General features: G+C 50.1%; 1 long non-coding RNA gene across 1 annotated transcript in view; it reads right to left on the bottom strand.

Annotated features, from left to right (window-relative positions):
• The window catches only part of LOC142491995 (uncharacterized), a 44,064-nt gene extending 29,101 nt beyond the window's left edge, over window positions 1-14,963 (bottom strand). The window contains exon 1 of the long non-coding RNA XR_012800644.1: window positions 14,762-14,963. This is a non-coding gene — a long non-coding RNA (uncharacterized LOC142491995). The remainder of the gene's footprint in view (window positions 1-14,761) is intronic.
• Between the last annotated feature and the right edge of the window lie 10,541 nt (window positions 14,964-25,504).

Here is a 25,504-nt window from a genome sequence, read left to right as displayed (position 1 = left end):
CACAAACATTTTCAAACATTTTACACTCCGCTTCTCTCAGTAAATGGGTCATTTGTTTCTCAGGTTGTTGCTGATCAAGTGAAAGCCTCCCACGCCTGACGAACAATGCCTGAAATAATTGTCACCAGTTCAAAATGGTTTGTACAGAACTGTGTATGAGCACACAGAATAGACTGATTTCCTGTGCCTGCTGTTAATGCAGACAAAAAAATGATGTAACACTATGAGCTCTGCCTTTCACAGCATAAATGTTTATTTCTGACCCTCAATGTAATATATTAGGTTTTTGTCATTTTTTTTTTAGCAATTAAACGGCCTACATGGTTTGTTGGAGATAGTTATTCAATCAAGCAGCAATGTAACTTTAAAGCATTACATGTACTTATATTGATGTTTGGAGCACTGCATAATACGTGTAACTATTTTGAAACCAGTAGTCAGCCTATCAAGCATTTTTGGATAACTTATTGGGCTCAAGAGTAGGCATCTTACAGTCCATTCAAGTGTAAATATTAGTAATTATGCATGATTCCTATACATTCTTATACATAGTTACATACTGTAGTAGATGAGGTTGAAAAAAGACGTACGTCCATCAAGTTCAACCTATGCTAAATTTAGACAACAGATACTTTATTCTATATCTATACTTACTTATTGATCCAGAGGAAGGCAAACAAAAAACCCCATTAAGGGGAAAAATTAATTCCTTCCTGACTCCAAGAATTGGCAATCAGATTAATCCCTGGTTCAACATCCTTCCCATGTATACTTATTTGGTATATCCCTGTATACCTTTCCCATCTAAAAAGATGTCCAACCTTTTTTTGAACAAATCTATTGTATCTGCCATCACAGTCTCCATGGGTAATGAATTCCACATTTTAACTGCCCTTACTGTAAAGAACCCTTTCCTTTGTTGCTGGTGAAATTTCCTTTCCTCCAACCTTAAGGGATGGCCCCGAGTCCTCTGTACTGCCCATGGGATGAATAGTTCTTTTGAAAGCTCCTTGTATTGTCCCTGAATATATTTGTATATAGTTATCATAACTCCTCTAAGACGCCTCTTTTGTAATGTAAATAAATCTAATTTAGCTAGCCTCTCCTCATAAGTTAGAATGTCCATCCCCTTTATTAATTTGGTGTCTCTTCTCTGCACTCTCTCTAGTTCCATAATGTCTTTTCTTAGGATTGGTGCCCAAAATTGTACTTCATATTCAAGGTGTGGTCTTACTAATGCTTTGTTACGGGGCATAATTATGTTTACTTCCCTTCCATCCATTGCCCGTTTCATGCAAGATAACATCTTGTTTGCCTTTGCAGCTACTGCATGACATTGGGCACTATTGTTAAGCCTGCTGTCTACAAGCACTCCTAAATCCTTCTCCATCAAGGATTCCCCCAATATATCTCCATTTAATTTGTAAGTCGTCTTTTTAATCTTGCATCCCAAATGCATAACCTTACATTTATCTGTATTAAACCTCATTTGCCATTTACCTGCCCACGTTTCCAGTCTCTCCAAGTCCTTATGAAGAGAAATTACATCCTGCTCTGATTCTATTACCTTACACAATTTAGTATCATCAGCAAAGATGGAGACTTTGCTCTCGATCCCAACCTCAAGGTCATTCATAAACAAGTTAAAATGCAGGGGTCCCAGTACCGATCCTTGAGGTACTCCACTCACGCATTTAGCCCAACCTGAAAAAGTTCCATTTATGACAACCCTCTGTTGTCTGTCCTTTAACCAGTTTTCAATCCAGGTGCATATATTATTACTGAGTCCAATTTTCTTTATTTTGTACACCAACCTCTTGTGTGAAACCATATCAAAAGCCTTTGCAAAATCTAAGTAGACCACATCAACTGCATTACCCTGGTCTAAATTCCTACTTATCTCCTCAAAGAAACAAATAAGGTTAGTTTGGCAAGATCTATCTACTATATATTTCTGAAAGCACTGTATGTCTGCGTCCCTAGCGGCAATCTCATTGGTCCCTTGGCCCGCCCCCGCACACCTCTCATTGGCCTGAGGCGGAGTGACGGGCCAAATGACACATCACACACACACACACACACACACACACACACACACACACACACACACACACACACACACACACACACACACACACACACACACACACACACACACACACACACACACACACACACGAGTAGGGGGGTGTTACCTACATTAGCGGGGCTCACAGTGTTAGCAGCACCCGTGCGCATCTCCTCCTCTCCCCATGTCTCCCGCGCTTTCACCCCGCCCTCCCCCTCCCCCGGCACCGCTACAGTCAGCGGGACACACACACTATTAGTACCCCTTCAGCGCCCCCCCCACCCAGTGTCAGCAGCCGTGCGAGACCCCCCCTCTATATCTCCCACCTCTCCCCCCCCACACATATACATGCCCCCCCTCCCCGGCGCTACAACTCACCCCTTCCCCGGCGGGGGAACAGCCAGTGGCCAGGCAGGCTGCCTCGCGGCGCCGAGTACCCAAGATGGCGGCACCCGGGACACACCCGGGGGAGCGGCCACAACACCCTGCCTCCCGCCTCAGATCCACGTGGGACCTGATGGATGGGTGAGTGAGTGGCCTTCACCTCCCTTCCACCCCCCTTCACCTCCCCTCCACCCCCCCTTCACCTCCCCTCCATACCCCCCTTCACCTCCCCTCCACCCCCCCTTCACCTCCCCTCCACCCCCCCTTCACCTCCCCTCCATACCACCCTTCACCTCCCCTCCACCCCCCCTCCCCTCCAGTGTCAGTGTCTCCCCGATACCCCCCCGGCGCCGCTACAGTCAGTGGGGGAGCGGGCACCCAGGACACAGCGGGGGAGCGGCTACAACACGCTGCCTCCCGCCTCACATGCACGTGGGACCTGCCGGACGGGTGAGTGAGCGGCCTTCACCTCCCCTCACCCACCCCTCACCCCCGTTCACCTCCCCTCACCCCCTTTCACCTCCCCTCACTCCACTTCTTCTCCCTTCCACCCCCTTCACCTCCCCTTCACCTCCCCTCCACCTCCCCATTTACCTCCCCCCCTTCACCTCCCCTCCACCCCCCCTTCACCTCCCCTCCACCCCCCTTTCACCTCCCCTCCACCCCCCCTCTTCACCTCCCTTACACCCCCCCTTCACCTCCCTTACACCCCCCCTTCACCTCCCTTCCACCCCCCCTTCACCTCCCCTCCACCCCCCCTCCACCACCCCCCTCCACCCCCCCTTCACCTCCCCTCCACCCTCCCCTTCACCTCCCCTCCACTCCACCCCCCCCTTCACCTCCCCTCCACCCCCCCTTCGCCTCCCCTCCACCCCCCCTTCGCCTCCCCCACCCCTTCGCACCGCCTCCCCCCCTTCCCACCGCCTCCCCCCCTTCCCACCGCCTCCCCTTCCCCCTTCCCACCGCCTCCCCCCCCTTCCCACCGCCTCCACTCCACCTTCCCACCGCCTCCCCCCCTTCCCACCGCCTCCCCCGCTTCCCACCACCTCCCCCCCTTCCCACCGCCTCCCACCGCCTCCCCACCATTCCCACCGCCTCCCCCCCCCTTCCCACCGCCTCCCCCCCTCTTCCCACCGCCTCCCCCCCTTCCCACCACCTCCCCCCCTTCCCACCGCCTCCCCCCCCTTCCCACCGCCTCCCCTCCACCTTCCCACCGCCTCCCCACCATTCCCACCGCCTCCCCCCCCCTTCCCACCGCCTCCCCCCCTTCCCATTGCCTCCCCCCCCTTCCCACCGCCTCCCCCACCCTTCCCACCGCATCCCCCCCTTCCCACCGCCTCCCCTTCCCCCTTCCCACCGCTTCCCTCCCCCTTCCCACTGCCTCCACTCCACCTTCCCACCGCCTCCCCCCCTTTACCACCGCCTCCCCCCTCTCCCACCACCTCCCCCCCTTCCCACCGCCTCCCACCGCCTCCCCCCCCCCTTCCCACCGCCTCCCCCCCCTTCCCACCGCCTCCCCCCCCTTCCCACCGCCTCCCCCCCCTTCCCACCACCTCCCCCCCTTCCCACCGCCTCCCCCCCTTCCCACCTCCTCCCCTCCACCTTCCCACCACCTCCCCCCCCTTCCCACCGCCTCCCCCCCTTCCCACCACCTCCCCCCCTTCCCACCGCCTCCCACCGCCTCCCCCCCATTCCCACCGCCTCCCCCCCCTTCCCACCGCCACCCCCCCTTCCCACCGCCTCCCCCCCTTCCCAACACCCCCCACTTCCCACCGCCTCCCCCCCTTCCCACCGCCTCCCCCCCCCTTCCCACCACCTCCCCCCCCTTCCCACCACCTCCCCCCCTTCCCACCGCCTCCCCCCCTTCCCACCGCCTCCCCAGCCCTTCCCACCGCCTCCCCCCCCTTCCCACCGCCTCCCCCCTTCCCACCGCCTCCCCCCCCCTTCCCACCGCCTCCCCCCCTTCCCACCGCCTCCCCCCCCTTCCCACCGCCTCCCCCCCTTCCCACCGCCTCCCCCCCTTCACCTCCCCTCCACCCCCCTTCGCCTCCGCTCCACCCCCCCTTCGCCTCCCCCACCCCTTCGCACCCCTCCCCCCCTTCCCACCGCCTCCCCCCCTTCCCACCGCCTCCCCTTCCCCCTTCCCACCGCCTCCCCCCCCTTCCCACCGCCTCCACTCCACCTTCCCACCGCCTCCCCCCCTTCCCACCGCCTCCCCCGCTTCCCACCACCTCCCCCCCTTCCCACCGCCTCCCACCGCCTCCCCACCATTCCCACTGCCTCCCCCCCCTTCCCACCGCCTCCCCCCCCCTTCCCACCGCCTCCCCCCCCTTCCCACCACCTCCCACCCTTCCCACCGCCTCCCCCCCCTTCCCATTGCCTCCCCCCCCTTCCCACCGCCTCCCCCACCCTTCCCACCGCCTCCCCCCCTTCCCACCACCTCCCCTTCCCCCTTCCCACCGCCTCCCCCCCCTTCCCACTGCCTCCACTCCACCTTCCCACCGCCTCCCCCCCCTTACCACCGCCTCCCCCCTCTCCCACCACCTCCCCCCCTTCCCACCGCCTCCCACCGCCTCCCCCCCATTCCCACCGCCTCCCCCCCCCCTTCCCACCGCCTCCCCCCCTTCCCACCGCTTCCCCCCCATTCCCACCACCTCCCCCCCTTCCCACCGCCTCCCCCCCTTCCCACCTCCTCCCCTCCACCTTCCCACCACCTCCCCCCCCTTCCCACCGCCTCCCCCCCTTCCCACCACCTCCCCCCCTTCCCACCGCCTCCCACCGCCTCCCCCCCATTCCCACCGCCTCCCCCCCTTCCCACCGCCACCCCCCCTTCCCACCGCCTCCCCCCCTTCCCAACACCCCCCCCTTCCCACCGCCTCCCCCCCTTCCCACCGCCTCCCCCCCCTTCCCACCACCTCCCCCCCTTCCCACCGCCTCCCCCCCTTCCCACCGCCTCCCCAGCCCTTCCCACCGCCTCCCCCCCCCTTCCCACCGCCTCCCCCCTTCCCACCGCCTCCCCCCCCCCTTCCCACTGCCTCCCCCCCTTCCCACCGCCTCCCCCCCCTTCCCACCGCCTCCCCCCCCTTCCCAACGCCTCCCCCCCCCTTCCCACCGCCTCCACCCCCTGCCTTCCCACCGCCTCCCACCCCCTGCCTTCCCACCGCCTCCCACCCCCCGCCTTCCCACCGCCTCCCACCCCCCGCCTTCCCACCGCCTTCCCACCGCCTCCCACCCCCTGCCTTCCCACCAGCTCCCCCTTCCCACCACCTCCCCCACTCACAGACAGCACTCACAACCCACGCGCCACCCGCCGCCTCACACCCTAGCAGGACCCCCACTCACAGACAGCACTCACAACCTACGCGCCACCCGCTGCCTCACACCCTAGCAGGACCCACACTCACAGACAGCATTCACAACCCACGCACCACCCGCCGCCTCACACCCTAGCAGGACCCCCACTCGCAGACAGCACTCACAACCCACGCGCCACCCGCCGCCTCACACCCTAGCAGGACACACGCCTCACATTTTTACATCACTTATGGCACCAAAATATACATTGTACTGTGGTGTGGTTACAATAAACCATTTTTATACAACATCGTATTACATTTTCTTCCATCTTTCTTTTCAATATTATTATCCAACCTTTACAAGGTTAGTTTGGCAAGATCTATCTACTATATATTTCTGAAAGCACTGTATGTCTGCGTCCCTAGCGGCAATCTCATTGGTCCCTTGGCCCGCCCCCGCACACCTCTCATTGGCCTGAGGCGGAGTGACGGGCCAAATGACACATCACACACACACACACACACACACACACACACACACACACACACACACACACACACACACACACACACACACACACACACACACACACACACACACACACACACACACACACACACACACACGAGTAGGGGGGTGTTACCTACATTAGCGGGGCTCACAGTGTTAGCAGCACCCGCACGCATCTCCTCCTCTCCCCATGTCTCCTGCGCTTTCACCCCGCCCCCCCCTCCCCCGGCACCGCTACAGTCAGCGGGACACACACACTATTAGTACCCCTTCAGCGCCCCCCCCACCTAGTGTCAGCAGCCGTGCGAGACCCCCCCTCTATAACTCCCACCTCTCCCCCCCCACACATATACATGCCCCCCCTCCCCGGCGCTACAACTCACCCCTTCCCCGGCGGGGGAACAGCCAGTGGCCAGGCAGGCTGCCTCGCGGCGCCGAGTACCCAAGATGGCGGCACCCGGGACACAGCGGGGGAGCGGCCACAACACCCTGCCTCCCGCCTCAGATCCACGTGGGACCTGATGGATGGGTGAGTGAGCGGCCTTCACCTCCCTTCCACCCCCCTTCACCTCCCCTCCACCCCCCCTTCACCTCCCCTCCATACCCCCCTTCACCTCCCCTCCACCCCCCCTTCACCTCCCCTCCACCCCCCCTTCACCTCCCCTCCATACCCCCCTTCACCTCCCCTCCACCCCCCCTCCCCTCCAGTGTCAGTGTCTCCCCGATACCCCCCCCGGCGCCGCTACAGTCAGCGGGGGAGCGAGCGCCCAGGACACAGCGGGGGAGCGGCTACAACACGCTGCCTCCCGCCTCACATGCACGTGGGACCTGCCGGACGGGTGAGTGAGCGGCCTTCACCTCCCCTCACCCACCCCTCACCCCCGTTCACCTCCCCTCACCCCCTTTCACCTCCCCTCACTCCACTTCTCCTCCCTTCCACCCCCCATCACCTCCCCTTCATCTCCCCTCCACCTCCCCATTTACCTCCCCCCCTTCACCACCCCTCCACCCCCCCTTCACCTCCCCTCCACCCCCCCTCTTCACCTCCCCACCACCCCCCTTTCACCTCCCCTCCACCCCCCCCTCTTCACCTCCCTTACACCCCCCTTCACCTCCCTTACACCCCCCCTTCACCTCCCCTCCACCATCCCTCCACCACCCCCCTCCACCCCCCCTTCACCTCCCCTCCACCCTCCCCTTCACCTCCCCTCCACCCCCCCCCTTCACCTCCCCTCCACCCCCCCTTCGCCTCCCCTCCACCCCCCTTCGCCTCCCCCACCCCTTCCCACCGCCTCCCCCCCTTCCCACCGCCTCCCCTTCCCCCTTCCCACCGCCTCCCCCCCTTCCCACCGCCTCCACTCCACCTTCCCACCGCCTCCCCCCCCTTCCCACCGCCTCCCCCGCTTCCCACCACCTCCCCCCCTTCCCACCACCTCCCACCGCCTCCCCACCATTCCCACCGCCTCCCCCCCCTTCCCACCGCCTCCCCCCCCTTCCCACCACCTCCCCCCCTTCCCACCACCTCCCCCCCCTTCCCACCCCCTCCCCTCCACCTTCCCACCGCCTCCCCACCATTCCCACCGCCTCCCCCCCCTTCCCACCGCCTCCCCCCCCTTCCCATTGCCTCCCCCCCCTTCCCACCGCCTCCCCCACCCTTCCCACTGCCTCCCCCCCCTTCCCACCGCCTCCCCCCCCTTCCCACCGCCTCCCCTTCCCCCTTACCACCGCCTCCCCCCCTTCCCACTGCCTCCACTCCACCTTCCCACCGCCTTCCCCCCCTTCCCACCGCCTCCCCCTTTCCCACCACTTCCCCCCTTCCCACCGCCTCCCACCGCCTCCCCCCCATTCCCACCGCCTCCCCCCCCTTCCCACCGCCTCCCCCCCTTCCCAACGCCTCCCCCCCCTTCCCACCGCCTCCCCCCCCTTCCCACCACCTCCCCCCCTTCCCACCTCCTCCCCTCCACCTTCCCACCGCCTCCCCCCCCTTCCCACTGCCTCCCCCCCTTCCCACCACCTCCCCCCCTTCCCACCGCCTCCCACCGCCTCCCCCCCATTCCCACCGCCTCCCCCCCCTTCCCACCGCCACCCCCCCCTTCCCACCGCCTCCCCCCCTTCCCAACACCCCCCCGTTCCCACCGCCTCCCCCCCTTCCCACCGCCTCCCCCCCCCTTCCCACCACCTCCCCCCCTTCCCACCGCCTCCCCCCTTCCCACCGCCTCCCCAGCCCTTCCCACCGCCTCCCCCCCCCATTCCCACCGCCTCCCCCCCTTCCCACCGCCTCCCCCCCCTTCCCACCGCCTCCCCCCCCTTCCCACCACCTCCCCCCCCCTTCCCACCGCCTCCCCCCCTTCCCACCGCCTCCCCCCCCATTCCCACCGCCTCCCCCCCCTTCCCACTGCCTCCCCCCCTTCCCAACGCCTCCCCCCCCTTCCCATCGCTTCCACCCCCCCCCTTCCCACCGCCTCCACCCCCTGCCTTCCCACCGCCTCCCACCCCCCGCCTTCCCACCGCCTCCCACCCCCCGCCTTCCCACCGCCTTCCCACCGCCTCCCACCCCCTGCCTTCCCACCGGCTCCCCCTTCCCACCACCTCCCCCTTCCCACCGCCTCCCCCTTCCCACCACCTCCCCCCTCCTCCCCCTTCCCACCACCTCCCCCTTCCCACCACATCCCCCCATCTCCCCCTTCCCACCACCTCCCCCCTCCTCCCCTTCCCACCACCTCACCCCTCCTCTCCCTTCCCACCACCTCACCCCTCCCCCCTTCCCACCACCTCCCTCCTCCCCGTTCCCACCACCTCCCCCCCTTCCCACCACCTCCCCCCCTTCCCCCCCTTCCCACCACCTCCCCCCCCTTCCCACCACCTCCCCCCTCCTCCCCCTTCCCACCACCTCCCCCCTCCTCCCCGTTCCCACCACCTTCCCCCTCCTCCCCCTCCCCACTCCTCCCCCTTCCCACCACATCCACCCTCCTCCCCCTTCCCACCACCTTCCCCCTTCCCACCACCTCCCCCCTTCTCCCCCTTCCCACCACCTCCCCCCTTCTCCCCGTTCCCACCACCTCCCCCCTTCCCACCACCTCCCCCCTCCTCCCCCTTCCCACCACTTCTCTCCTTCCCCCCCCCTACTCCCCTTCCCCCCCCCTCCGCTCCCCTTCCCCCCCCCTGCTCCCCTTTCCACCCCCCCTCCGCTCCCCTTTCCCCCCCCCTCCGCTCCCCTCCCCTCCACCCCCCTCCCTTCCACCCCTTTATCCCCTCCACCCCTTTCCCCTCCCACCCCCTCCCACACTTCCACCCCTTCCCCCCCTCCTCTAACCCTTCCCCCCTCTCCTCTAATCCTTCCCCCCACTCCACCCCTTGCCCCCCTCCTTCACCCCTTGCCCCCCTCGACCACCCCCTCCTCCCCTTCCCTCCGCCATTCGCCTTCCTGCCCGCCTTACCGCCTACCCACCCACGCCTCTGCCTTTCACCCGCCCTTACTCCGGCCGCCTCTGCCTTTCACCCACCGCCTCACAGCCGCTGCACGCACTCAACAGACACCACACTCGACACATACCTGCCGCCACACACACCTGCTGCTTCCCGCCCCTACGCACCGACATCACTGACCCACCGCCTCACACCCTAGCAGGACCCCCACTCACAGACAGCACTCACAACCCACGCGCCACCCGCCGCCTCACACCCTAGCAGGACCCCCACTCACAGACAGCACTCACAACCCACGCGCCACCCGCTGCCTCACACCCTAGCAGGACCCACACTCACAGACAGCACTCACAACCCACGCACCACCCGCCGCCTCACACCCTAGCAGGACCCCCACTCACAGACAGCACTCACAACCCACGCGCCACCCGCCGCCTCACACCCTAGCAGGACACACGCCTCACATTTTTACATCACTTATGGCACCAAAATATACATTGTACTGTGGTGTGGTTACAATAAACCATTTTTATACAACATCGTATTACATTTTCTTCCATCTTTCTTTTCAATATTATTATCCAACCTTTACAACAAACAGTCACCTATTGTTCCACAATTTATAAATAATACTACCTATTACGCATTTACATCCCGGGCAACGCCGGGTCTTTCAGCTAGTCCTTCATAAATCCATGCTGACTATTACTAATAATTTTGTTTTCCATTAGGTATTCCTGAATATTATCCCGTAAAATGAATGGTATAAAAAAAGAAGATTGTGCACTTGAAATGGAAAGTATACAATGTCATTTTTGGAAAGCCTTTAATTGTTTAGAGAAATTCCACATGTTTTCCCTACTTCCGTATTCATGGTAATGTAGCGTATGAATAGGCACAGATAACTAGCTCTGCTCCTTGCTTCAAAAGTCTTGTTTTTCAATACCTTGGCTTATACCCTGACAAGTTGAGTATGCATTATGCTTTATGAAACATTTAACATGAAACTGTTATGATGTTTTTAATGTTAAATTCAAAACAATAATGGACATGAATTAAAAGGTGACACTGTGTGCTCATTTGCATGTCATTCCCCAGAGTCCCTAGCTGCAGTGTACTGTAAGTACTGTATGCTAAAGATAATGGTGAAAAGCAGCGTTGTAGACCTGTCTGGGACACGTAAATATGCTCACAAGTCATATAAGACATTAATAAGAATACATGTTGCCTAATTGGCAGTAAACTATCCCTTAAGTTCAGCTTGCAACAATATATTCCAACTTTCTAGTCATCAACAACCATCTAATATAAAAAATAATGATAATACTCTGACAGATCACACTGACATTGCAAACATTCAATTAATACTTTGTGGGGTGTGCTACTTCCCTACTATCAAAGCACAACCCTAACTATAATCATGTAGCTCAACCTGTGAGAACTCCTATAGCCCCACCCCTTCCCAGCACTGCTCACAATTTGTTCCAGTATATGAAGAGGAGATTACACAGGCGCAACTAAAATGAAAACAAAACAGCCAATGTGGACCTGACCTAGTGTAACCAAGGTTTCTATGGCTTAGTGTCCCCGTCATTGCAATACCATTTGCCCCCCTAGTCAGCTCTATTTTGTCTTCAGGCCATATCCTACAGACCTAGAAAACCTCCAGAGTTGTCCCAGTCTTCAAAAGTGGGGACAAAAACATTGTCTCCAATTACAAACCAATCTCTCTTCTCCCAATACAATCCAAAGTAATGGAATCCGCTCCCAATTAATTGATTCTTATAACAAGACAAATTTCCTTAGGCAACTCCAATCTGGCTTTTGCCCCAAACCACTCCATGGTAACTACCCTCTTAAAAATTTGCAATGGGATTCAGTGTAGAATGGAACTGGGACAACTAACCAGGGAAATATTCCTAGATTTTTAAAAGGCTTTTGAAACTGTTGATCATGTTTCTTTGTTTAACAAACTTCTGTCCTGGAATTCGGGACCATTCTTTAAACTGGTTTTACTCATATGTATCGGGTAGATCCCCAATTTGTGTCTATCTCGGGTTCTAACATACACCCCTTGGATGTTACCTGTGGGGTCCAGAGAGGTTCTGTTCTGGGTCCCCTACTTTTTTCAGACTTCATTAATGATCTACAGTATCTACAGCTTCAATATTTTTTTGAAATAATAATTGGGAGTAAACTGTGAATCTTTAGATAGTGAACTTAAATCAGTCATGTTGTGATCTGTTAATAAATCACGAATCAAGGTGTTTTTTTCCTAATTAATATTGTATCCTAACCCTGCAGCGAAATATTAGGAAAACAAGGCAATGTACTGTATACTGTAAATTCACAGCCTATGATATTCAAATCATGTTGGAAGAAATCTATTTTTTTTTGTTTGGTTTTACCAGGTGAGGCAGGATATGGATGCCAGACTTAGATTCTCTAACCATTTGAACTCGGAGTCCAGCACCTCAAAGGTATGCAGCAGATATATTTACATGTTGTCTAATACAGTACATCATACAATAGGGTGCACGCCTTCCAATAAATATTTGGAGAAGTAATAAAAACAGGAGAAAAGTGAACTGCCCGCCATTGGTCTTGTGAAAAAATGTGTTAATATTTATTTTAAGCAGATCAACATTTCGATCCCTATTTGATGCTTTTTCAAGATACAGAACAATAAAATATTGTGTAATGTATATATATATATATATATATATATATATATATATATATATATATATATAGTGCAGAATAAATTACTTCTTCAGTATCAAGTGATACCTTTTTTATTTGGACTAACAATTTATGTCATAGGACAAGCTTTCGATAGTTTTCCTCTCTTCATCAGGTCGACAATACTGATATACAAAGGTTTCTATGACTTAGACAGAGATTGGAAAAACAAAAAGAAGCGTAAAGAACAGAGATGTATATGAGGTGGGGCGGGGAAGGCACAGGAAGGGTGTTAAAACAAACATAAGGAAAGTGAGAATTGGAGATGGGGGGCTGTACATCCACAGCAGCACCAATGGGGCTTTTGATTTCCCAGAATCCCTTGCTGCAGTGGAAGCACTGTGTGCTGGGTGATACTGGTGAAAGGTGGGGTTGCAGACCTGTTTAAGACATGCAAATGAGCATACAGTAATATTTCCATTTGATATATATATATATAATATACAGCTCAACCCCATTATAGCGCGGTTGTCGGGGGCCATCCGATCCCACCGCGCTATAACCTGGATCGCGATAAAAAAAATTAAATGGCCTCTGCGCACCCGATCAGGAGGAGGGGGGAGGAGGTAGAGTGAGGCGCCGGCAGCCCTACATGATCCCCCAGCAGCCACCATACTTCCACCGGCAGCCCCAGCGATCCCCCAGCAGCCGCACTTCCCCCCCAGCAGCACCGCACCAATGCACCCCCACCCCGATCCCAATATCAGTATTGCTTGACCTGAAGAAGAGAGGAGAACTCTCGAAAGCTTGCCCTATGACATAAATTGTTAGTCCAATAAAAAAGGTATCACCGAATACTGAAGAACTCATTTATTCTGCACTATATATATATATATGTATATATATAGACTATACGATACCGATTGCAACACGACATCAAGGGACAAAACAGATGGCACACAAATAAAGATGAAGACAGGTGCTAGTCCCATAAGAACAGGTATAATGAAAGGCTCCTTACCAGGCAGACCATGGAGTCCAGGGAATCCGAAGTACACGCAGCAAGGAAGAGACAACACACTTAGTAGTAATGAAAAAAATTGTATTTGAACAGCAGGCACAATCACCGACGTTTCGGTCCTAGGGACAGGACCGTTATCAAGGGAGTGCTCACCACACAATGACATCCACCACCTATATATACCCAACACCATCTATCAGTAACAAACAATTAACTAAAACCAAAAATGCACACACCTGTGTGACTGCAGCCATCTCCGTCGAGTAGGCGATGACGTCATCACCACGCGTCTATCACACGCGCTGTCAGCAGTGAGGAGCATCATAGGAAACTAAGGGAACCCCCCACTACCAGAAACAACCTCTCCTGCGCATGCGTGGCGCTCAGGTCCCGGCTGCCTAGCAGTGAAGGGCATAATGAAGGAGAGGGAGGGCTTCCCGAAGTGCTCTGTCAGAGCTGCTAAACAGCGCCTGGATATAGAGGCAACAGCCTGAATTACACATGATTACAGCACTAAAAGTGATTAAGAATAAAAGCACCTAAGTGCAAACACCAAGGCAAAAAGCAACCCAGTTTAAAATCCTCATTAAGTCCTCTGGGTGCCATAGTATCAAGTTCATAGATGAGCCTTGTTTCCAATTGCAGTAATAATTTTCCTCTGTCACCACCACGAATGGACGTGTGCGCTTGCATAATAGGCATGCACCTCAGCGTTGCAAGGCTATGCTTAAAGTTTTTAAAGTGCCTCGCAACTGGTTGCAATTTATGGTCCTCCAATCCAGTGTTGTCGGCCAATGCCGATGGAAACAAGGCTCATCTATGAACTTGATACTATGGCACCCAGAGGACTTAATGAGGATTTTAAACTGGGTTGCTTTTTGTAGCAACAGTAGTATCATTGTAGGGAGATACATTTATGAGTTAAAGTTGGGGATCTTACTGCCATCTGTCACCTCTGTGTAGTTAGAATTATCCGTTTCTGTATTCATCTTTGGGCTTATTTTTGCCTTATTATTCGACCCCATTTTTGCTCCTTAGCACCCCTTCCCCTCCTCCCCCCTTTCCCCCCCTTCCCCTCCCTCCATCTTCCCCTTTCCCCTCCACCCCTTTCCCTCCCATCCCCCTTTCCCTCTCCCCTTTTCCTCCACTCCCCCTTCCTGTTCCTTCCTTTCCTTTATGTCTGCTTTTTCAAACTCTTACAAGCAAATCTGAATTCACTATTCATTTCTCTTGGTAGCATGTTAGAGTGATATTAGTATATTTATTATTGTTGCACTATTGATAGTGATTTTTAGTAATACTGTGCATCTGGAGTATATATTTTCACCTCTTCATGTGTTTTTAATACTGCACTTTCATTTTGGTTACAGGACCTGTTGCTGCTGGTGATGTGACGTCATCATCTTCACACGGCTCAGTGCCCCTGCTCCCTATTGCAGTCTGCTTCTGCCTACACTCCCATGGTTACAGACGCTTTAGTTGCGTCGCCATGGCAACGGGGGATGCCTTAGAATGACTGGTGTGCTCACTGGCTCCACCCGCAGGCGCACATGTGCGGTGTGTCTGGCATTGATAGCTAAGTGTAAACAGAGGAGTGGTGAGGCTGAGCTGCTGCAAAGTGATGACAGGGCTCCCATGCGCCTACAGTACTCCCGTTTTTAATTACAATCATCTGGTTCTTGATTATGCACACAGGTGGGTGATGGGTATATATGTTTTCCTTGGGCAGTGTTCTCCAGCACGCCCCTGAGGAAGGTCCTATACAGGACCGAAACGTTGGATTTATATGTGCCTGCTTTTTTTCAAATAAACTTTTGCAATATACCTTGAGTGCTGTTTTTTGTCTCCTTGGTGGGACACCTGGTTTCCTGTTATTTTTGTTGAACAAGCACCTATTTCTTTGGAGCCTTTGAAGTGCCTGCTGTTATCTTTATATATATATATATATATATATAATCACCTAAACACTAGTTTTTTGATTAGTCTAATTCCAGTTCTGGGATGCTTTATAAGTGGTTTGTTTACAGTATTAACAATTGAGTGAAAATGGTGGCGCATCGCCAGTTCACTGACAGAATGTACATTTGTGGTGCACTCCACACTAATTGTTTTATTTGATTTTATCGTGACTATACAACGTGAAACACAAGGGTGACAACGTGAAAAATAAAATTAATTAAAAACTAACACGTGGTGTCGATGTAGCTGATTGCTGTAATCTGGTGTGTAATCCTATATCATATATAATACTGAACTACCATCCTGCTCAAATTGAAAAATGCAGAGTATTACACACAGTTGATCACCTAAAATCTCTAGCAATCCAACTCATATATCATTGCCCCAGCAATTGAATGAATCAAGCATAGAATGAGAGCAACACAGCGTCCGTGTTGGCTACAAAGTCCCTGATAAACAGTTTATCTCAGAGGTATGTATGCAGGATAGAACGGGGAATTCCCTAATCTACTAGGCTACCATATGAACGCTGTTTGAATTCAAACAGCACAGCTCCAACATCGCTTTCAAGTTTTACTCGGGAGTCCTTGTAGCTAGTGATAATACATATAGACTCTGCAACATAACACTCTGCGTGAAAAATAGAGTACTTAGCTAATTGATGCATGAACGCTGCATCTGTCATGGAACACGACTTCAACGCACTCTTCCAGCATACATGCAGGGGCTCCGATACACCAGGAATCAGCTACACCATGTGATGTGACGTCACCACGTCACTATGCCCACGCCCGTTAATTAGTGAGCGGTGTGCTATGCCTTTTGTGTTGTTTGTTTACAGTAGCCTCGCAACATACACATTGAAGGTTTTGTGCCAATATTTTCTTTAATATACTAGACATATGCAATGGAATTAAGTTATGTGCATTATTGGTGATAAGACACTTACACACAGAAAATCCCATTGACTTGTTTGGGATTTTTTTGTCAATAACCTCCATTGCTATGTTACAATGTAACTTTTGGTGTTGTAACAAGTCTGGTGTAGTCCTACAACTGAGCTATTTAAAAGTTATTGATATTATTATTGCTAGTTATAATGTGCACAATATTGCAATCAGTGCTAATGTGCAAGTTCCTCCTAAAGCTACATCTTTAAGGAGATCCCACCAGCAGGACTTATGCAAAACAAGGGTGAGATAAGACAAATCCTGGTAAACTAATTGCATATGAATTGTAAGTATAAATGTACATAAACTTATAGAAAAATACTTTATAGATAATTGAGAACAAGAACTGTCTGAGGCACACTATTTATGAGTGCCTGTCTCTTATGTGGTTGCAAATCGGGGATGGTTCATTAGCACTCCCTGCTGCCTTCTTAAACCGCACATTGCAGGCTCCCGGAAAACTGGGGGGATGTCTATTGAGAGAGCAGTAGTGTCAAATACTGTAATGCATAATTTCAGGCAACTGGTGGAAAAAACTCAAAATTTGACACCAGCTTTGATGGAAGACTTTGAGGCGATGGCGTCCTACAGAGAACATTTCACCATCTATTAGTAATCCCTCATTTTAAAAGGGAGGAACATGGTAGTAGCAACATTCCTGAGACACAAAATAATTGACTTGACACACTCAAGTCTCAGAACAAACAGTTACTCCAGGAAAAAGTATGGTTTCCCAAAATGGACGCAATAGTTGAGGAAAAGGTAAAGAACTGCCAGGAGTACACACCCAGAACCGGTGAAGATGACATCACAGCCAAGTTACATCTGGGATTGACTTGCTATTGATTTCTATAGACCTTTAAAGAACAGGCACTACCTTCTTGTTGTGATTAGTACATATTCAAGTTACCCAGAAAATGAAGTTGTTGCATCAACTTCTAACAGTGCAGTTATACCAGCACTAAATAGAGTGTTCACCACATTCGGTATACCTATGTAACGGAGTGCTCACCACAAACAAGGAGTGATTGCGAGGCCGAAGTGGGATATTTATAAACACCAACCCACAGTCGCGTGGGCTCGTCTGGAGTGTAGATTGGTCAGGGTTAGAGAGGTATGGCTAGTCAGAGGTACTTGCTGAGGTCGGGATTGGAGAAGTGAGAATCATTGTAAATACTTAGCCGTGGTCTGGATTGGAGAGGTGCGGATCATCGTTGGTAGCCGGGGTCAGGAGCGTAGAAGAGCAGAGTCCAAAAGAATAGCCGGGTCAGGAACGTAGAAGCTAGGAACTGTACAAGACAAGATTGTGGAGGCAAGGGTAGCAGTGAGCACTTCGCACATAGGAAGGTTTATGCTCAGCCGAATTGCCAGTGTGACGGCTGAGCATATAAAGGAGACAGGCACCAATTAGAAAGAAGCAGAGTGGAGGTGCGTCAGCAGTGCCTGCTGTGATTGGCAGATCCTGTGCAGGAGACAGGTGTGGGAAGGGTCCGTGATGATGGTGAGTGATGCGGTGCTGGTGCGCGCTGACCATGCGCCAAGTGTGCGCTCTGTGCGCTGACGACATCACCGCGTGGGCGCAACCTTGAGGCGGCACCAGATGGCAGTGTATTTACCTCCGCACGGCATGCGTGCATGCCCCTAGGATGGCAGCGGGTCACAGGAGGAGGAAGAGGAGCATCACGGTTGACGGGAGGAGCGGGGAGCCTGATCATGGGTTGGGGTAAGCACCGGGTGCACCGCGGATCACGGATCCTGACAACCTTCCAAAATGAAATCAGACAATGGACCACCCTTTATAGATCATGAATTTGAAAAAGTCTGTAAACATTTTGGAATCTGTCATCAAGACATCACACCCTTTTGGTCACAGGTGAATGGCATGGCCAATGGTTGATGCAGAGCATCAGAAAGCAAATCCAACTACAGTATGTACTGTATCAGGACATCCTCTTCAACAAGCACTAAATAATTTTTGGAGACATTAGAATTCAGTAAAACACCCTGCCACTGGGAAAACACCAATATCTCTGATGTTTCAAAGAGATTCTGTGAGGATGGATGTACCAGAGATCCCTATTACAACTGCATCCGATGAACAAATTTGAATCCAAGATGCTGACACAAAACAAAAGTTAAACTAAAAGACCATTTTATTCAAATGATATCTATACATATATATTTAGGCACTGTACCGTGTATAAGTTTCATTGGATGTGCACTGAGCTCTGCCTGTGTTTCATGTTCTGTCTCTGGTTTTAAACACAAAATATACAACCTGAAATGCAATACAATTTCAACTGAAGTACAAGTTGAAGATTCTGTATGGGTAAAGCAACCTCAACTGAACAAACACACTCCCTGCCATGAGCTGGAGACTCTTGTATTAACCAAGAAGAAGGGATCTCTTGTGATAACTAACAATTCATCTAGAACCATAGTCAGAAATTCATCTTTTTTCAAAAAAGACACATGGACTTCAACTAAGGCCAACATCGAGGATTGAGCCTATATCATTCTCTGCAGAATTGAGTGGGCAGCACAAGTCTTGTTGCGTGACCAATGTGCCCCAGAACCTTATTGAGCAGATCTAATTGGGACTCGTATGCTGGTTCTAATTGTATTAATGTTTACATAATGTGTTGAATAGTTAAAGTGTTGGATTAAATAAGATTTGTTCAAATTAAAAAAGCCCTGATGGTGTAGTACAGTGAATCAACTGGACAGCCGTAAGGAAGGGGAGGAGGGACGGGACTAACCTCTCACTAACTATAGATGCCAGTGTTTTATAGGATCGCATGGGGAGATCACACAGGTGAGGAAGTCCTGCCGGCATCAGGGGACTTTTTCTTCAAATGAGCAGAGTAGTGTGCCTTGGTTTACGAGAGACATTTACTAATTGAATTTTTGGATCTGTAGGAATGGGCTGGAAGAAGGGATAACTAGAGACAATACCCACAGCACTCTGACAAAAAACTGAAATTCACAATAGTGATATACAGTACAAAGAGAAACCTCAAATTTTAATGATAACCCCCCAAAAATGGGGAAGCAGTGTATGTAGGGTAATACTGAAAAACAGTGGCCCAAATTCCCACACTAATGGAGGAACCCAACAATATGGGAAAGAGGGGGAAAAACAAGGGACACAAAAACACACAAAGGCAACACAAGCGCTGATCCAACATCAATGCTGAAAAAATGGACCAAAGCAATATATACCAGATTAGCTAAGGATATCTACTACGAAACAGTGTCCAAAAATAATAGTGGACTATGTATCGGGCCCTTCAGGCCCTTTTCCAACAAAGGAAGTGGTACAGTACTTCCCTTTTTCATGATTCTCTGGTTTATCCAAAATGCTGACCAAATATTGCACCAGGAGAATGAGGCTGTATCATCCAGCATCTGCTTATCTCTCCTTCTGCTAAGCTTTGTCACATACAATCACACTGGATCCAGTGTTCTTATGGAGGGAAGTACAACGCTCCCCTTTTGGAACTGTAGGAACGGGCTGGAAGGAGGGGATTTTCCCTGAAACGTTGCTCCCATTATCTATGGGTACATTTGGGACTTTATCCTTATTGCTGTAGTAACTTTCCATTCTTTGGGGCTACAGCACACTTGTACAGTTGTACATTTTAAGTCACGTCTGTTTTTTCTCTCTGCATAGTCATCTGTCCTTCGGTGGTGGACGCCAGCGGGTGGATGAGTATTTCCTTAGTTCATCCTCTATATCTGTTTGTAATATATCATTTTTTGTATGAAAGATATATGTTTGAAAAAGGATATCTTCTCTTTTTGAGTACCAGGAACTCATTTTCGATTTTGGATCAAAGGTGTCCAAAGATTATTTAAGACGTTTTTGAATAAGTTAATAAGAAAATAGCAAACTCCATATTTTGTTATAAAAAAAACACTCCTATTGAAAAAATGTGCACTATTAAAAGCAGATGTTCACATCTTTAATTAAACTAAACAGTTTTTGAATGAATCACTTGCCTACAGTACAAACAAGCTCTCCATCTGATGAATGTGAACAATAGACTGGTTCTTTTATTCCCTTCAGTGCAACACAGGGTTACAGATCACAGATATGATGATATAGTTGCTATTATATCTTTTTTTACTTACAGCTGTATTTTCCAGTAAAATAAATGTGGTCCCTCAGGAGAAAAAGAGATACAAAAATGTAATCATCCGATCCCTTCTAAAGCATTCTTGGCAGAGACCTTCGTAGGCTATATATCAAAATAATGAAACGTGTCACCTGGTGTACATCAAAATGTACTTATTTTGTTCAAGCAAGTTTCTTCATTTGATACAGATCAGTTAGGGGTTTTTATTCAGCAAAAAGGGAGACAAATGACAGCATGATATACAGACCTTGATTCGCCCTATTATAAGATGTGCATTAGATAACAGCTCAACAAACTCACCTCTTAGTGTCACACCCCACATTTTATACATAGCAAAAACTGTACCCTCACACACCGACAGGTCTTCAAGATGACTCTCTTTGCATCAAGTTATTATTTTTGTAGGTTGATACATGTTGTAACAGGGAAGCAACTCTGTCTAAATGAGGCTGCAATAGAAAGCCTCAGTAGTCTGGGTAATTGCAGGTAAACAATTAACCAGTCTCCACCTGGTAATCAGACAAGTTTAAAAACTCCTGCTGAAACGGCACCCACAGAGTCTTGAGCACACAGGAGGACTGTGTGTTGACAGCAAGACACCAGGAGACCCGACCTCTGTCTGGACACAGAATGCTGCCAGAAGCTGGATGCTCAAGTAGACAACTATCCAAACTCTGGAGACTGACAACAAAGGCCACCTGCTTTTAGGTACCGTTTGAGACTTTGTGGTGATAGACTGGTAAGGGGCTTTTCCTCCCAGTCTTGTAGAAAGGGACAGGGAAGTGAATTAGCCCTTACACAGGGATAGGTGTTTGTTTATTTTTCTATGGTTTGACTTGTTAAATGGACAGGCTGAATAAAGCCATGTTTTAATTTCCCCAAATCTGTCTCCTCCGTGTGTACATCTGCACATGCCTCTTACACATGATTTAAAGCTTCTTAAACCAGAAATGTCCCGGGATCAATCCCCCATGAAATAGGGTTACTCCAGTCTTACCACCATGAAGCCCTTGTTCAGTTTGTATGGACTAGTTAGGTCCCAGCACAAAAATAATGATATTGTACAGTCATTGTAATTCATTACCCTTATTCAGTGACTCAGTATTGGCCATTATTTTTCACCAAAGGTATTTCTACTAAATGGAATAATATATGTACCTGTTTTAATTCATGGTTACGTTTGTTCTTTCCTGTGCTTTGTCTTCTAATGGTACACACAATGCAGTCTACTGGCTCTAGTGCGTCCCAATTTTTTCTAAATTAACATATATGATAAACAATGATATATGTACTTGTGCTAACATAATTTATGTTTTATTTCAGAGTTCCACTCATCATTGCGCTGTATGTTGATTTCTATATATTTTTAAAGAATTGTCTTATTAAATGATATTCTGTGTATTGATTTGTAAAACATACTTATAGGTGCTGTTTTGTACTAAACATACTTGACTGGCTGAATAAGAGGGTTCACACAGTAATTTCACGGAGACCTCTTAAGCATAATTATGCACTCAGGAGCATTGACGCGCCGGTCTAGGCTGTGATTGGCTGTACGTGAACTTTCACGCAACCAATCAACTGTGGTTTCTGGTAGTAAATACTCCGTTTTTTCATAGTATTAATTAATCCCTGAAGATGTGGCAACTTGCTACGAAACGCGTAGGATTAGGCCTTACAGCTGATTCCTGATGAGGCAATGGTTACCTCATAGCTTATTGAGTGATCCCTAGCTGTGGCAAGTCTTGCTCCCGAGCACGGACGTGCTCATTCCCGCTCCAGCTTACCACCATCTGGTGCCTTACTGACGACTACAGAAGCAGCTGATAGCGAGCAAGACTGTGGAGTTCCATTCTCCTCATATCGGAGTATTTCACTAACGAAGCAAGTTTTTTCAGGCGAGACGGCTACACCAAGGAGGAAGTATAGTGCTACCCTGGGAGTGGCCACCTACCTGTGGACATCATCACGCGTTGCAGTAGTTCCTGACTGACATCATCAGAGGGTGCAGAGTGAGAGACTGCTCCGGTTGCTCCCTGGTGTCTGGTAACTCATGTCTAAGTACATGAAATGCTTGCTTAATCTTTCTTGATGTACAGTACACAGATTTATCACCTGTTTTTTATATAATATATTTTTGAACATACTTCACTATATGCGTTGTGCGCTGTTTTTCTTGTTTTTCACTGTCCAGAAACCGGACCTGCTGGTAAAATCAATGGAAATAAATAATTCGTACAAATAGCAAACAATGTTGGGCAAAAAGACAAAGTATTGTATGTAGTGAATGGATAACATTAAAGATCCAAGGATACCATCAACATTATTGATTCTTTATAACATCTTAACAAAAAGCATTGCTGTGGATGAAGGACCAACCTTTAACTTATGTTGTAAGATAAAGCGTATTGGGACAACCCCATTTTAGTAGACCTGTCATTTGTGTGTTGAGTGTTTGATATTTTGATAGTGGAAAGTATAATTGTACGGCGTAGTGTTTTCTTTTCACCAGGAGTAACTAATTTAACAGCATAAATAATGACTTTTTTTTTAGCAATCTACAGTATCACGTAAAATCACATTGGTCAATATGCTATTTTCTGTTTCTTGTACATCAAGTATTGATTATAGTGCAGGCTGTATTGTCATAGACATCTGTTTAAAATTGGAGATAGCAGAGGACATACAGTACAGTAACATTTGTCATCCGTACCAATTTGTGCCAGTGACATATGTATGAATCTTGGTAATCTAGTTTCTTATAATGCGTGCACATCTGTTAGGAGCAGACATGAATGCCAAAATGCCAGATTTGACCCAAAGAAAAAGGGAAACTGCACAGTTACATAATAGGAGCACATTTTTCATACATCTCATTGTAATAATACATTAACTGTCTTCTTCGTTTTCACTTAATGTCACCAATCCCCAAAACTCTCACTGTCACAAGCAGAGCAAAATTGGAGCAAAGCACCGTGATATATGACTGCAAAGTGATGTTGGCTCAAAATCACACATTTTGCACCTGTATTTTGCGACATATGCCCCGTCTTTTTTTTACCTTTAGCCTGTAGATAGATTAATATGGTGTTCCTACTGCTTTAGCCAAGCAAAAAAAAACGAATCAGGAGAACAAGAGATACATAAATATAACCATTTCGATTCCTGCTGGAACATTATTGACATTGGGAGAGGTCCCCAACCAGGGACCAAAACGTCGACTGCTCTCCAGATAACAGAATCAATGTACTAGTGTGTACATAGAATCAAGAAATCCCTTGATGGTGCACTCCACTAAAAAACGGTGAGATGTTCACAGATAATAAAACTTATCATTTTATTAGATATAGTTCAAATAAATACAGCAATTACAAACATATACCAGTGCTCCAAAAATGTTGTTGGAATTAAAAGGATGTTCACCCCCAGATTATAACTAAACGTTGAATTAATGTGTTGGTTGCAATAACCAAGTGTTACGCATAATAAATGGTAATAGGAGTGTCTCGGACAGAGCACAATTGCCCAGCCTATTTCTAATGGTCAGTATGAACAGGTATGACTCATGGTCTCTAAGATCAGCAAAACAAAAGATAAATATACTGATCTGTATTGGGGTGTTAATACATATGTATTGTTTTGTTTTAGATAGCAACAGTGAAGATGTTTGTTTTAGAGCAATGGTTTTGGTAGCTCTTTTGTGGCTGTTCTTAGTATGGGATTCATAGAACAATTGGACACTCTCCCAGTGAGGGGAATGAATAGGATAGTAAGTGTCCGTTTGATGTATGCTATGTAGCAAAAACACCTTTTCAATTGGAGGGCTAATCGTCCTGTATGTACAGGAGATTGAGTTATCCTTCCTTATTACTGAGTGGGAACAAGACCTGCCTCTCCCAGTGATAGGAATGATTATATCAAAAGGGCTAATAGTCCTGAATGTGAGAGAGATTTGTGTGTAGCTCTAGTATCTCTCCTTCCTTAAAGAACAGATACACTGACCTGCCTTGTCAGGCGCACAGCTGCTGACTGATGTCAGCGGAATGCTGGCAAGACGGCCCCCTGTGTGCAGCCGTCGCACGAGTGAGAGATCTGGCAGCCTTTCCTATTTAACACACAATCCCAGCAAGCTCTAACCCCAGAACCCACCACATCATATATACAGTAGCGGCAGCTTTTATTTGAAGCAATGCCGCCGGCCGGGTGCGTGTGCGCAGCGTGGAGACACGGCACGTTGCGGCGCACTGTGACGTCACAGTCACGTGCGCGCCCGGCTTCCCCGGCTTCCCCGACACCCCTGGAGATTAAAGTAAGGTAAGCGGGGGTGCGGGGAAGCAGAGGGGCAGAGCAGGAGCCGGGTTTGGGGTCGGGAATGGGGGGTAAATTGCACGCGAAGTGGAGGGGGGGGGGGGTGCGTGGGGGAAACGCGGTGGCGCGCGGTTTTGACTGGCGGCAGCCGGAGTAGATCCCGGCATGCCGCCGGCATTACTTCAAATAAAAGCTTCCGCCACTGTATATGATAGTAGTATAGTATATAACATATATATACCGTTTATCAGAAGTAGTGCTACAGAGCGTGGCCAAATGTATACAACAAAAGACAAAGATACCCAATGCTACATCCACTGTGACAAAATACATAGTTAAATACTTCAGTTGGTATTTTTAGTAGCAGGATTTTTCATGTGCCTGTGTAGGACAGGTCTATTAAGACCATTCTCCATCCACTGCATAGGTAGATGAGAATTTTCACAGGTAGTGTTAGGACATGCATACTAGTCATGCCGGGAAATGGCTGTATTTTGTCACATTGGATGTACTGTAGCATTGGGTATGTTTGTCTTTTGTTGTATACCCATTCCTAATCCATTAATTATGCGTAACACTTGGTTATTTTAACCAACGCATTAATTAAACATTTCGGTATAATCTGGGGGTGAACATCCTTTTTTAATTCCACTATAGTTTTGGAGCACTGGAATTTGTTTGTAATTGCTGTTTTTATTTTAACTATGCCTAATAAAACTATGTTTTATTATCTATTAACATGTCGCCATTTTTTTTCTGG

Source organism: Ascaphus truei, chromosome 4 (assembly GCF_040206685.1).
Source record: "Ascaphus truei isolate aAscTru1 chromosome 4, aAscTru1.hap1, whole genome shotgun sequence".
Taxonomy (NCBI): Eukaryota; Metazoa; Chordata; class Amphibia; order Anura; family Ascaphidae; genus Ascaphus; species Ascaphus truei.
This window is presented reverse-complemented; position numbering and strand designations above follow the sequence as displayed.